Consider the following 13,617-nt stretch of genomic DNA (forward strand, 5'->3'; position numbering starts at 1 on the left):
CATCCGAAAAAATGACGTTTCGCCATACGTGCACCCAGGTTCGTCGTTGAGAACACCATCGCAGGCGCTCTTGTCTGTGATACAGCGTCAAGGTTAACCGCAGCCATGGTCTCCGAGCTGATAGTCCATGCTGCTGCATACGTCGTCGAACTTTTCGTACAGATGGTTGTTTTCTTGCAAACGTCCCCATCTGTTGACTCAGTGATCGAGACGTGGCTGGACGATCCGTTCCAGCCATGCGGATAAGATGCCTGTCATCTCGACTGCTAGTGATACGAGGCCGTTGGGGTCCAGCACGGCGTTCCGTATTACCCTCCTGAACCCACCGATTCCATATTCTGCTAACAGTCATTGGATATCGACCAACACGAGCAGCAATGTCGCGACACGACAAACCGCAATCGCGATAGGCTACAATCAGGCCTTTACTAAAGTCTGAAACGTAATGGTACGCATTTCTCGTCCTTACAAGAGGCATCACAACAACGTTTCACCAGGCAACGCCGGTCACCTGTTGTTTGTGTATGAGAAATCGGTTTGAAACTTTCCTCATGCCAGTACGTTGTAGGTGTCGCCACCGACGCCAACCTTGTGTGAATGCTCTGAAAAGCTAATCATTCGCATATTACAGCATCTTCTTCCTGTCGGTTAAGTTTCGTGTCTGTAGCACGTAATCTTCGTGGTGCAGCAATTTTAATGTCCAGCAGAGTAGTTTCGCCTGTATATTAGCACTAACAACTCTACACAAACGCCGCTGTTTTCGGCCGTTAAGTGAAGGCCGTCGGCCACTGTGTTGTCCTTGATGAGAGGTAATGCCTGAAATTTGATATTCTCGGCACAATCTTGATATTGGTTATCGCGGAATATTGAATTCCCTAATGATTCCCGAAATGGAATGTCCCATGTGCCTAATTCCAAGTCCGCGGTCATTGTCTGCTAATTCCCGTCGCGCGGCCATAATCACCTATGAAACCTTTGCACATGAATCACGTGAGTACAAGTGACAATTTCACCAATGCACTGCCATTTTATATCTTATGTACGCGACACTACCGGCATCTGTACACGTACATATAGCTACCCGAAGACTTTGTCACCTGAGCTTACTTTAGAGACGTAAGCCACAAGCTGACCAAAAACGAGATTTTTCAGTACTCCTAAATCACTACTGTTCAGTTTCTTTGTTTTTGCGAGAGACTTAGTAAGTCGTCTTCAGCTACCTGAAACCTTAAAAAAAAAAAAAAAAAAAAAAAAAAAAACTGGCGCAAAATGTTCCAGCAAGCATCTTCTGAAGACGATTACACAAGTCGTAACCGAGTAACATGTAGTAGGTCTTAGCAAAAGAGCAGATAATTTCTTGCATGCAACTTATGGTGACTTATGCATTTTATACGCATACATAAACAGAGGAGCTGTGAAAATGGAAGTGGTGCCGAACGAACAAACTCTGTTCTAAATACGACAGAAGTTTGGTGGGAATCCTACGGGTAAGACTAACAACGGAGAGTCACTATCTGTTGGCGGTTAACGCTGTACGTGCTCGCAGCGTGTCAGCTGACGCGGGGGAACCACAACGCCGCGTGACCTACGGCCAAGGTCAGCGGCGCGTCAGCTGCGCGCGCAAGCCCGTCGTGTCCTCACAGTATGCTGAGGCGTTACTTTACCTGGGGCCCCGTTTGACGTACGGTTCGTCTGGCCCCGCGTCTCACGTGACACTGTTCGATGCGAACGACGCACTTCATTCGTGACATCTTATCGATAGCGGCTTCTGTTGCGGTCACATGTACCCGGAAGAGCCGTCACGCACTTACGATTCACAACGCTGGGAGCGAGAAAGAAATTTCATCGCTCAGAACTGAATGTGTCGCTAGAGCTTCTGCCTTGGAGGCACCACGCTGACATTGCGCCATAGAGGAATAAACATTCAAGGTATGAGCGTATATTCTACTCAGTCATAAGTGTCGTTTATTCTTGCAAAGTTGCTTAACCTTCCGTTGCTCGCAAGGATGAAACTCATCATCCACATGATTTTCTCGCTCTGGTTTGTCCGACTGGGCTGAACTGAGTTCGCGCCATTTTCAGTACTTTTCCGTTCACTCCATTCGTTAGCTTCAGCCAACATTGGTTTTCTGTTACGCAGTTTTGCATTGTGTATGAAACATTATTATAGCTTGGAAGATACTGGCATCCATGCGAGTTCTACTGCTACAATGTGAAACAAAGTAAGTATATAGAACGTCTTCCAATTCACGGCGGTGTGATGCGAAAGATCCCTTTTGCAGCCAACACTGTTCATCTCGTTAAAAAAAAGTAGGTACATACATTACTTTACTGCTTTCCAACTTCCATGTGCGTAATTTCATGCATATCGAAACTAATAACAGTTAATTCACTTTTTACCTACAATACTTATCTATGTAAAGTAAATCCTCTGCATATTTTTAGTTTGTGGAATGAATGTAAAAGATAAAAAAAAGCCTTGGATAGAGTTTAGCAGAGCTGCGGAGAATGGCTGGAATGGTTCCGCGATCTGAGTGATGAAGATCTTGATATTGCTGCCTCAGAGAACGAGGATTGTGTAAATGAAAGTGATATGGTTCGGGAACAGAATAAGAAGTGGCAGGAAATGATCAATATGAATCATAGGAAGAAATAACTCGAGAGGACGTACTCCTTTTAAGGAAAGATAGAACGGCTAAATGGAGGAAAAGAAAACATCCTACCAATGTTAGAACAAGAGTTTGTAATATGATTACTCCTTTTCCTGGTCCTTTAAATGAAGCTCGTTACAACACGGGTAGAACTATTTGGAAGTTATTTTGGGATGAAATTTCCAACATGTATAAATATTTATATCAAAGAAGTTCATAGTAACTTTTATAGGCAAGGAAATGCTACAGAAACAGAGCAGAGCTTTCATTGGTTTGTAATATCTGTGTGGATCTCTGAGACGCTCTAGAAAGAGTTAACGAAAATTATGGGATAACTCAAAGGGCAACGGACTTGAACCATGCGATCTTATTCACTAGTGAATACCGATTCAGGTTGAAAATGAGATGTCTGAGAACTGACAGTATCCGTGATAGAGGCGTTCGCAGAGGTACTGGAGCTATATATTTGTGAACAGTTGCCAAGAATGTTTACCATCTAGTGTGAACCTATACTTCGCTGTATTTATGTATTACGTATATTAAATTTACATTTAAATAAAACACTCCTGAAATCATTGATATACACCGTTCACAGTCATCAAATACACAGTTGATGTTGTGGATCACCCCTGTCATCCGCGCCGCGTGACCGTGTTGGGAATTATCGCGCGAATAACGATGGGTTGAGCCATTACGAAGCCCCATAGTGTTTTACGATTCTACTGGTCAATTTTCAGCACAGCTGTCCTAAGCTCTATATACTCAAACAAAGAAAATATTTGATATGGTGTGTGCGTTTTTTTATATAACTGTTTAATATTACACCTTGTTCATTTGGTCTTCATGTACATTTTCCAACCTGCCTTACGTCGAAATTAGGATTTACTAAAATAATTTTTACGCTTCAAATCTCAGACGTCTGTGCCATGATTTTTTCTGCAGTAAATTTTCACATCTCGAGAACAAATTAGTGGGAAAGTGGCGTTGACTTGATTCACTACAGTTTCCATCTAAATACATACTCCGCAAACCACTGGGAAGTACGTGGCAGAAGTTACTTCCCAGTGTACCACTTTTTATGTATTCTCGTCGTTCCATTCACGTATGCAACGCACGAAGAATGATTGCTTGAATACCTTTGTGGCCGTCGTAATTAGTGTTGTAATTATTGCTGTCTCGTCTTCGCGGTCCCAACGGAAGCGACACGTAAGCGCCTGCAGTCTGGTCTTACATTCCTCATTTAAAGCTGGTTCTCGAAACTCTGTAAGCAACATAAATTTCTGTTAGCAGGGCATCCACAACTGTTCCTAATTGAAACTTGAGCTACAACTATACGAACTGCAACGGAACTTTCAATTACGAACGAACTTTGCAAGTAGGCTTCTGCGTGTTAGTTGGTTGGATGGTTTGTGGGATTGAAGGGACCAGACTGCTAGGGCCATCGGTCCCTGCGTGTTAGCTGTCGTGTACAGTCAAGCGGTTACCAATTAAGGTGTTAAGCGTCTCCGCAAAACTCCGTTGCTCGTCAAATCTGTGACCATTCGTGGTGCCCTTCTTTTTCATTATATTTTCGTTTTTATCATTCAGTTTCTGTGTTAATTCAGACCATATGTTACAACAGCTGACCAACTTTGCTTGAAATTTCTGTAATGTACTCAACAGTGTAATACATCAGTGATTGTTTATCGTAGAATGTGCCCAACAGCTGACTTTGGCGATAGTTCCTCAGAACAGTTCAAATTTCATGTTTCCTTTCGTAGCTAGTGTTCTGTTTTCTGAGCTTGTGGGTGGCATCGTGAGACGTTTCTGTCGCTCCGTCTTAAATCACAAGCCGGCCGAGGGGGCCGAGCGGTTCTAGGCGCTACAGTTTGGAACCGCGCGACCGCTACGGTCGCAGGTTCGAACCCTACCTCTGGCATAGATGTGTGAGATGTCCTTAGGTTAGTTAGGTTTAAGTAGTTCTAAGTTCTAGGGGACTGATGAACACAGAAGTTAAGTCCCATAGTGCTCAGAGCCATTTGAACCATTTTTAATTTACAACGTTTTTTTCTTAAAGTTGTTCGTGCCAGTGAGCTGACGATTGTGCCACTGTGAGGCGGATTTTTCATTGTTCCTCGCTTTGCCTCCTGGCGTTTGTTCGTCATGTGACCCTAAACAACCAGAAGCATCAGATTCCCTCTGCTACCTGTTTTCCACGTACTCAGCACTTGGTATCCTGCAATTATAACACACGAGATGAGGTGTGGTTAAAATGGCTCTGAGCAAAAAATGTTCAAATGTATGTGAAATCTTATGGGGCTTAACTGCTAAGGTCATCAGTCCGTAAGCTTACACTTAACCTAAAATAACCTAAGGACAAACACACGCACCCATGCCCAAGGGAGGACTCGAAGCTCCACCGGGACCAGCCGCACAGTCCATGACTGCAGCGCCCTGGACCGCTCGGCGGCTCTGAGCACTATGGGGCTTAACATATGACGTCGTCAGTCCCCTAGAACTTAGAGTTCTAACTTAAGGACATCACATACATCCATGCCCGAGGCAGGATTCGAACCTGCGACCATAGCGCTCGCACGGTTCCAGATTGAAGCGCCTAGAACCGCTCGGCCACACCGGCCGGCAGACGAGGTGTGGACAGTTCGCTATTCTCCTAGCGGAGGAATACACTTTGAACATTTTAGGCCTATCAATTCATCGATTGATATTGCTGTAGTGACATTGTTCTTAGCTCCGGTTATATCTCAGGAAGATCAGTTACATAATTTATTCTTGGCAATACTCGTTTAGTATCTATAGTCAGTATTGTCATATTATCAAGGTGAGTTTGGACGTTTGGACTTAGCCGGTGGTTGTGGCAGAGCGATTTTAGACGCTTTAGTCCGGAAACGCGCTGCTGTTACGTTCGCAGGTTCTAAGCCTGCCTCGGGAATGGATGTGTGTGATGACCTTAGGTTAGTTAGGTTTGAGTAGTTCTAAGTCAAGGAACTGATAACGTCAGATGTTAAGTCCCAGGGTGCTTAGAACCATTTGAACGTTTGCACATACAAAAACTGAATAGCTTTAGCGGGGCTAGTTCGTAGTAGACCAACTATCCTGGGAGACGTATGGCAGATTCTGAAAATTATTAGAGAAGCAGGACAAACGAGTGATTGGTTGGTGCAATACCGCCTGGCCGGGATGTTTCTCGAGTTTTTAAACTGGCGAATGGATTTACGTTGTTTACTCTTATAGGGAATTTCCTTCTGCCTACATTTCCCTGAAAAGCTCTTCCCCAGTGGCTGGAATCGTGGGAAAATGAATTTGGACTTAAAGCGGTGCTGCGTCAGATGATAGCGTCATAATTCTTCCTAGTTAGTATGTTGTGAATCACCTGAGCAACTTTAAGTACTGTAGTTAATCCGTTCACGTAGTACTGAAGGGGCAGATACTAACACTCTGAATCAGTTCTACGGAGTTATGAAGAGACGCAATGTTTGACTCACTTTTTCTATATGCTTTCATTACTCTTTTTCCTGCACTTTTTCTTGCGTAAATTGTAAGAGATTTTTAAGTATTATAATTGTCTTCGTTTTACGCTGTTAAATCCTTCCATGTTGTGCGACTTCTTTATAACCTGCACACTTGTTTCTCTTCACAGCTATTAGAAAATCGTTATGGTTCCCTCAGTTGTTAGCACTTCCGTTAGACGGCTAGCTGCTGAGGTACTTTCGTGTCCAAAGAACATAATTTATAATCCACATCTTCAACGTTATTCCCATATGCTGATTCGGTAACAGTGGCCGTATTCTGTGAAAGACTTGTGATGGATCACACAGTGTGGATATATTCCAGTATGAGGATTTGCAGGGTATGCCAGGAGGAATGGTCATTATTCAAGGAAATGAAAATTTAGCTGTGAGAATTTCTTCAGCTTCGATACTGTGAAGCAAATCTCTTCTACTGCAAGCTCTGGGCTCTCCATATTTTGGGAGGAGGTGGTATGAACCTAAAGAAGTGCTCATATCCATTTTGGTACGCTTTATAGAGTCCATGTCCACTTGACTTTTTAGCTTTGCATGACCGTCTCTGTCATATCCCTGAATACTGACTATTCCTCGTGCGACACCATGTCTTCGCAGCGCAGTATCAAATTAACAGCTGAATATCTGTCCTCTGACGATTGGTGTGGTTTTACAGACCTATCATTTAATTTCGTAATGGAAAGTATAACACTACGAAGCACCAGTTTCACAAATACTTGATGTTAATGATGTAACATGCATTAAATATTTGAACTTCCATACTTTTCGGAATAGATGTCCAACATCAGTATATAGCGGAAGCACCACATACGCAACTTGCCATGCCTAATACGGTGTAGGAAAGACGCTGACATTCAAAACAGCTTCCAATCTTCTCCGAATCGGTAACGAGAGGCCCTGCAAGGTATTACACGAAATCTTCTTCCTGCAAATTAGTGGCAAGTTCTGCTAACGACGAAGGAGGTGGATAGTGATCACACACCATTGTTCCAACGCAGAGCACAAAGACCTAGCAATATTGAGATCTGGTGACCGTGGTGGCCAGCGGAGATGCGACAGTCATCCTTGAGCTCACAAGACCTGTCCTGGAGGATGAGAGTTGTGTGAACACCGCGCGCGATTAGCCGCGCGGTCTAAGGCGCTGCAGTCATGGACTGTGCGGCTGGTCCCGGCGGAGCTTCGAGTCCTCCCTTGGGCATGGGTGTGTGTGTTTGTCCTTAGGATAATTTAGGTTAAGTAGTGTGTAAGCTTAGGGACTGATGACCTTAGCAGTTAAGTCCCATAAGATTTCACATACATTTGAACATTTTTGTGTTGTGTGAACAGGGGCCCTGTCATCTTGAAAAACAACATTACCATTGGAGAATAAACATTGTAACATGGGATAGTCCTGACAAGCCAAAATGGTCAGACAATCCTTGACAGTAATACGTGATTGTCGAGTAACCGTGGGACCAATGGAATACCACGATATCAGAGATTTCATGCGTTTACGGCTTACGAGCGCATCATTCGGCAACGAAGTCAGCCTGCGCCTCTCTCAAATGGATTTAAATAAAATGATGCATGCGAGTTGTATTACCTTTGGTGACAAGGTGACGAACTGCCATGGCGAAGGACGTGGGTTCGCATGCCGCTGGATGCGAAATATATTTTTTCCTCTTTGTGTTTGCAACACAATCTAAGACTTTCTTAACCGTCCAAGTTCAGCATTTTTCTGAAGTATTCGTTGTAATTTACACGTTAAGAGCACGTTTTGTCAGTAACGAGTATCTCCGTTTTCGTGACTTCCATACGTTTAAGGACTGAAACAACTGACAGTGACATTTATACTTCTTCTTGCCACAAGTAATACATTTTTTTTAGGAATACGTAGTGATTTCCGATAGTGTGGTCAGACAGGAATCTAAGAGCACAACGTAAATTACTGCGAATGAAACTAGCAGCAATCGTCTTAATACTTTAGCTTGTCACAAGTAATTATATGCAATCGAATCCTTCACAACAGGAGACTGAGATGAAAGCTTTCCGCCACAATATTTTCAGAGTATACCACAATATATGAAACATTTTGATTAATCAGATGCATGTTATAAACTACAACGAAATTCTATAGCTGCACTCGCCACACGTCATCGAAAAGGTGATTTTTTAAATTTTGTATTGATCAACCAAATCATTGATGAATCAATCATACAGGGAAATAGGCTACTTCATCATTTGGATCTCTAGGAGTGAGTTACAACCAAATTCAATGCATCTTCCTATACTTTGACACTCTCTTAAACAATTTTTCAGGTTCGTGGATACACGTTCCTTCTTTGCAACTAACTGAAGGCAGTTTATTCCCATACGCGTTTCGCTTCATTGATTTATGAAGCATCATCACGAACAAAGGAAGCGAAACGCGTATGGCAATAAACAAACTGCCTTCAATTAGTTGCATAAACAGAACGTACTTCTACGAATTTTGAAGCAACTAAGAAACGAGGGAAAACGAAAAAATGACGAATTTTTCGGGTGTTTATATAGATGTATTTCTACAATGTGGTACTACACTCCATTCCTAACCCATATTCCGAAACGTAAAATCCAAAACAAGACGTCGATGTGAATGAGAATAAAATGACATAATGTGACATTTACGACAGTTTCCAGAACACAGTCAATATCCTATCGTTATCATGCAATCATGGATGCATGTGGTCAACGAAATTTGAACAGTGTTACGTACTGTTAACACATACCTGTGTAGGCTGCTATCCGCTTCGAGTTCGTGCCACTTTGGCGCTGTAGTACGCATGTGCGGATTTGAGGTGGAATGCTTTTGATTCACTGGCGCGAGGAGAACTGACAACAGCGTTTCCGTTCGCTGGGACCGTTCGGCATCGCTTCCGTAATGCTTAAAGAGTAATGTTGGGGCTCAATTTCAGAGAGAAGGCCGTTCGGTGCGCTCGCGTACCGAAGCGATCGGCGAAATGGCGGAAAGATACATAATAGGGCCCCTGACCATGACTGACACAACGTGTTGAGGGCAACCTACAAGCTCGGCTAGCACCTGAATTTATATTCAAGCATATGTTTCACGTAATGTGTCTCTATTTTTGCCCAGCCCCTGTAAGCAGGAAGTATCACCCTGATCGGTATGAATATATTCTTATACCAGATGTAGGATTGAAGCAAACAGCTTCTGAATATCATCTTAAGGAAGTTCTTGCCATGCCATGCTGGACACTCGTATGGAAGTATACGTCTTCCAATTGCATATCAGACATACACTATGAACAGCAAATTAGTGGACTAAGCAGACCTGTCAAGAGGCCATTCATTTTTCAAAGTGCTTTTGGCATGAAATTGCATTACCCTGCTGGAATATGCCATTTGGTATTATTGTCGTGAATGGTAGGCCAACAAGGTATTACTATTCGTGTCACATAATGGCGAACATTGAGCCCCTTATCAGTAATTACCAAGTCAGTGCTGTTGCCACATACAACGGCTCGACAAAATGGGATTGCAGGAGGTGAAGTGGTATGTGTCACGACAATAGCTGCTTATTTTGATTTTTCTCCAGATCTTCTACTGCCTCACTGGCGTCAATATAATCTCCGCAAACAAAAGCGAGACTCAATGCTGAGCACCTGAGAATGGCAGTCAGTGTCTCAATTGCCTCTAGCTCTGCTCCAAACAAGTCACTGTTGCCTGTAGTGCGTTGTCAGCGTTAAGTAACGTATGGCAACTAGAGATCTCCACCCAGCCTCCAATAATCTGTTCCCCACATTTCGTGGTGGCGTTCTGCATGTGTCCATTGCCCGGGTTTCTGATGTTGTCATCATTCTACTCGTCAGAGTCAGTCGAACAATCATACTGTCTTTTCGTAGTGCAGTTCTTTTCGAAGGTCACAGTTCTGCTACTCGTGTCACTCTGTCGACCTGAGTCCATCTCGTAACCAGTCGCTCTGCAGTCATTGCACTATGGGCTCTGTGATCTGTGATCTACCGATATGTTATTCCCAAATTTTCCATGTCAATAACTTGACTACTTAATTTCCGTAAGACGACAACAGCTGGCACTTGCACAACCTCTGCCCATCCTCTGTTCCGATATCCAATTTACAGTAACTTAAAACACGCTTAATAACCATCGTGTACTCATGGTCATCTTCACACACTGATTGAAAAAAACTCGCAGAACCAAAAAATTATTACCGTAGAGTAATGAAATTCCTGGAATCCCTTTCGCTAGGTGGCCTATTTAAGTGATTATATTTGCAAGATCACAGGTTAATGTAAGCGCGAATTAAACCATTGCAAATGTGAAATGCTGGTACATTAATAACTGGTGTAACCGCCAGAATGCTGAAGCAAGCAGGCAAGTGTGAATGCATTATGTTGTACAGCTGCTGGATGTCTGTTTGTGGGATGGAGTTCCACACCTCTTGCACTTGGTCGGTCAGTACAGGGACGGTTAATGCTGGTTGTGAATGACACTATGCCATCCGATGATGTGTCATATGAGCTCCATTGGAGACAGATCTGGTGATCGAGCAGTCGAAGACAAAATGTCGACGGCCTGTAGAGCCTGTTACAACAGCGGTATGTGGGCGAGCGTTATCCTGTTGGAAAGCACCCTCCGGAATGCTATTTATGATTGGTAGCACTACATGTCGAATCACCAGATTGGCGTACAATTTTGCAGTCAGGGTCAGTCGGATAACCACGAGAGTGCTCCTGCTGTCACATGAAATCGCCTTCCAGACCATAAGTCGGTAACTAAAATTAGCACGCCGACAGGTTGCAGGTCCTTAACTGGCCACCTTCTAACCAACACACTGCCATCACTGACACCGAGACACCTCAGAAAACACAGCAGATCTCCACCATGTGCTCCAATGACCTCTCGCTTGACATCACTGAGTCGCAATTGGCGGTGGTTTGGGGTCAGTGGAATATACGCTACACGGCGTCTGACTTGCAGCTGTCCTTGAAGTAACCTAGTTGCAACACTTCTGTGGTGTCAAATGCTGTTCAGATTTCTTACAGATACAGTACGATGCGACAGAGCCAAACGCCAAACACGAGGGTCTTGTCTCTCGGTAGTGCCACGTGGCCGTTGAAAAATGGTTCAAATGGCTCTGAGCACTATGGGACTCAACTGCTGTGGTCGTAAGTCACCTAGAACTTAGAACTACTTAAACCTAACTAACCTAAGGACATCACACATATCCATGTCCGAGACAGGATTCGAACCTGCGACCGTAGCGGTCGCGCGGTTCCAGACTGTAGCGCCCAGAACCGCTCGACCACTCCGGCCGCCACGTGGCCGTCCGAAGCCCGTTCTTCTGGCGCCAGCAATCATATACAGTGACTACATTCCTCCCAAGTCTTTCTGAAGAAGGAACATTCAGCTGCTCGTATCCCTATTACAGGACCTCGTTGAAACTCAGTAACGGCTTCATAATGGCTTCATGACTAACATCAACTGACCACGTACAAAAAGGTAACTGACGCTAATGATGTTACAGCGTGTATTTAAGGCAAATTTTATTTGCATCTTTGTAGTGGCACTACTAGCGCCACTCTTATGCGAGTGGCGTGAAATTTGTGTACATATCATGTGTCAAATGTAGAAACGCGTCTCCCAACATTCGTTTATGTCGCATAACTCCTTCTACCTGTTGCGATTTTTTCCCCGTCTGTCTTTGTTGGATTAGCTTTCTTTCTGTACTAAAATTAAACTTGCATGAGGAAGAAATTTTGACCTAAATATCTCACAGACTTGCAAATACTGGTGTATAGGTGTAGCAACGTTCGGTCAAGGAATTCACAACGTAACACATCCCGTTTCCTTTAGCGTATGTGAAGTAAAATCTCTGTAACACACGTAATGTGCTTTCTGCTGCTAAGACAAGCCTCCCCACACATATGCTTAACGAGTAAATATTTGGAGCATAGTTTTTGCTCATTTTCAGGATTTATGCAAGTACTTTTTAACGTTTATAGCTGCCAAATTATCGCAATGACTTTGTTGTTGTCACTGGAACCAAATACCTTTTACGGTGATGTTGCAAACAGACTTCGATGAAGACTTTAATGACACAACTCATTATGAAACTTGGACAAATAGTAACAAGAAAACCGAAGCATAAGTAGCGGTGAAACACCACAAGTTGTTATTTGCAGTGTGAATGCCCGATTGGAATCAGACAAACAGGTGCAGTGAAAATACCGCAATCTAACATTTCAAGTTTTCCACACACGTCAGTCCATCACTAGCTTCACGACGGTGACTTACATAGCCCTTACAGCTCTCCGCACGCTCTGTACAAGAACAGCAAATTGATGTTGTGTTTCTATGCAAGATTTTGTCTACAGATGAAATACCGTTTACAAAACATGCGCAAATCAAACCGCGTAATATACACTGCTGGTCAGTAGAAAATTTAAGTTGGTTGAGAGAAGTGCGTAAGTAACTATTATGGCTTATTAATGGTGCGCTTTCGGGCGTTAAATCGAGTTGTTAATTAAAATATTCTACTAAACGTCCCAAAGAACACCCAGAAAACCTGAGACATCACAACGCCCTTGGTTTGTCAACAAGTGGTACTGCCTTTGTGATAATCGCACCATTATTCCCTACCTCGTTTTTGAGACTCCAGCCACTGGGAATAATGTATTGCAACCAACATGACTAGTGTCTCTACCATCTGCGCTGGTATTTAGAGAACTTTGCAATAGCGCATTTGGGGTTTGTTCGATCAGTTGTTGGGTAAACATAGTCTGGCCGGCATGCCCACGAATTCTAAACAATCAGTACTTTAATTTGTGAGGAAGTTTGAAACAAGGTATCTGCAAGGAAACTCTGATGTTCCTGATGCCAAATAAGATTGATATGTTCTGCGACAAATACAAGAAGAAATTGAACGTACAGCATTGTCTGTCTAGAATGACTATTTAGCCTTTATCAATCAGTACTCAGGTCAACATTCCGCTTGATATAACAGTCACTCTAACAAAGAATCAGACCGCACCTCAGTTGTTTGTTTGAATTTTGTACAACGTGGAGATGTTTGTGCGACGTCTTCTCTGACAGCAGAAGTATGGTTTACGGGGCTGTTATATTGTTCTACGAGTATCTTATCACGATCTATAGCTGTTGTACCTCTTACGGCTAATTCCAATGCCACAGAAAAGTTTATATAGTTCCGCTAAACAGAAACGTAGTCGGTTTCATACCTCACCAACCACAAACGTTAAGAATTAATTGGATATACCAGAAAATTTGCCAGATTGTCTCCTACACTTTTTGTTTTAAGAGCTGGAACAACTCCACAGCCGCGCTGCCATAGTGACCAACACAAGAAGTTCTACTGTCACCTCTGTGCTATGGGTGGTAGCAGTGCTACTAGTGGATTCGTGCCAGTAGCGACAGTGTATGTGTGGGTG

At 43.4% G+C, this 13,617-nt stretch overlaps 1 protein-coding gene across 1 annotated transcript in view; it reads left to right on the forward strand.

Annotated features, from left to right (window-relative positions):
• The first annotated feature begins 1,641 nt into the window (after positions 1-1,641).
• Positions 1,642-13,617, forward strand: part of LOC126191441 (uncharacterized) — a 411,004-nt gene continuing 399,028 nt past the window's right edge. The window contains exon 1 of the mRNA XM_049932320.1: positions 1,642-1,929. The gene's annotated coding sequence lies outside the window, so the exon portion shown is untranslated. The remainder of the gene's footprint in view (positions 1,930-13,617) is intronic.

The sequence above is a fragment of the Schistocerca cancellata genome, chromosome 6 (assembly GCF_023864275.1).
Source record: "Schistocerca cancellata isolate TAMUIC-IGC-003103 chromosome 6, iqSchCanc2.1, whole genome shotgun sequence".
NCBI lineage: Eukaryota > Metazoa > Arthropoda > Insecta > Orthoptera > Acrididae > Schistocerca > Schistocerca cancellata.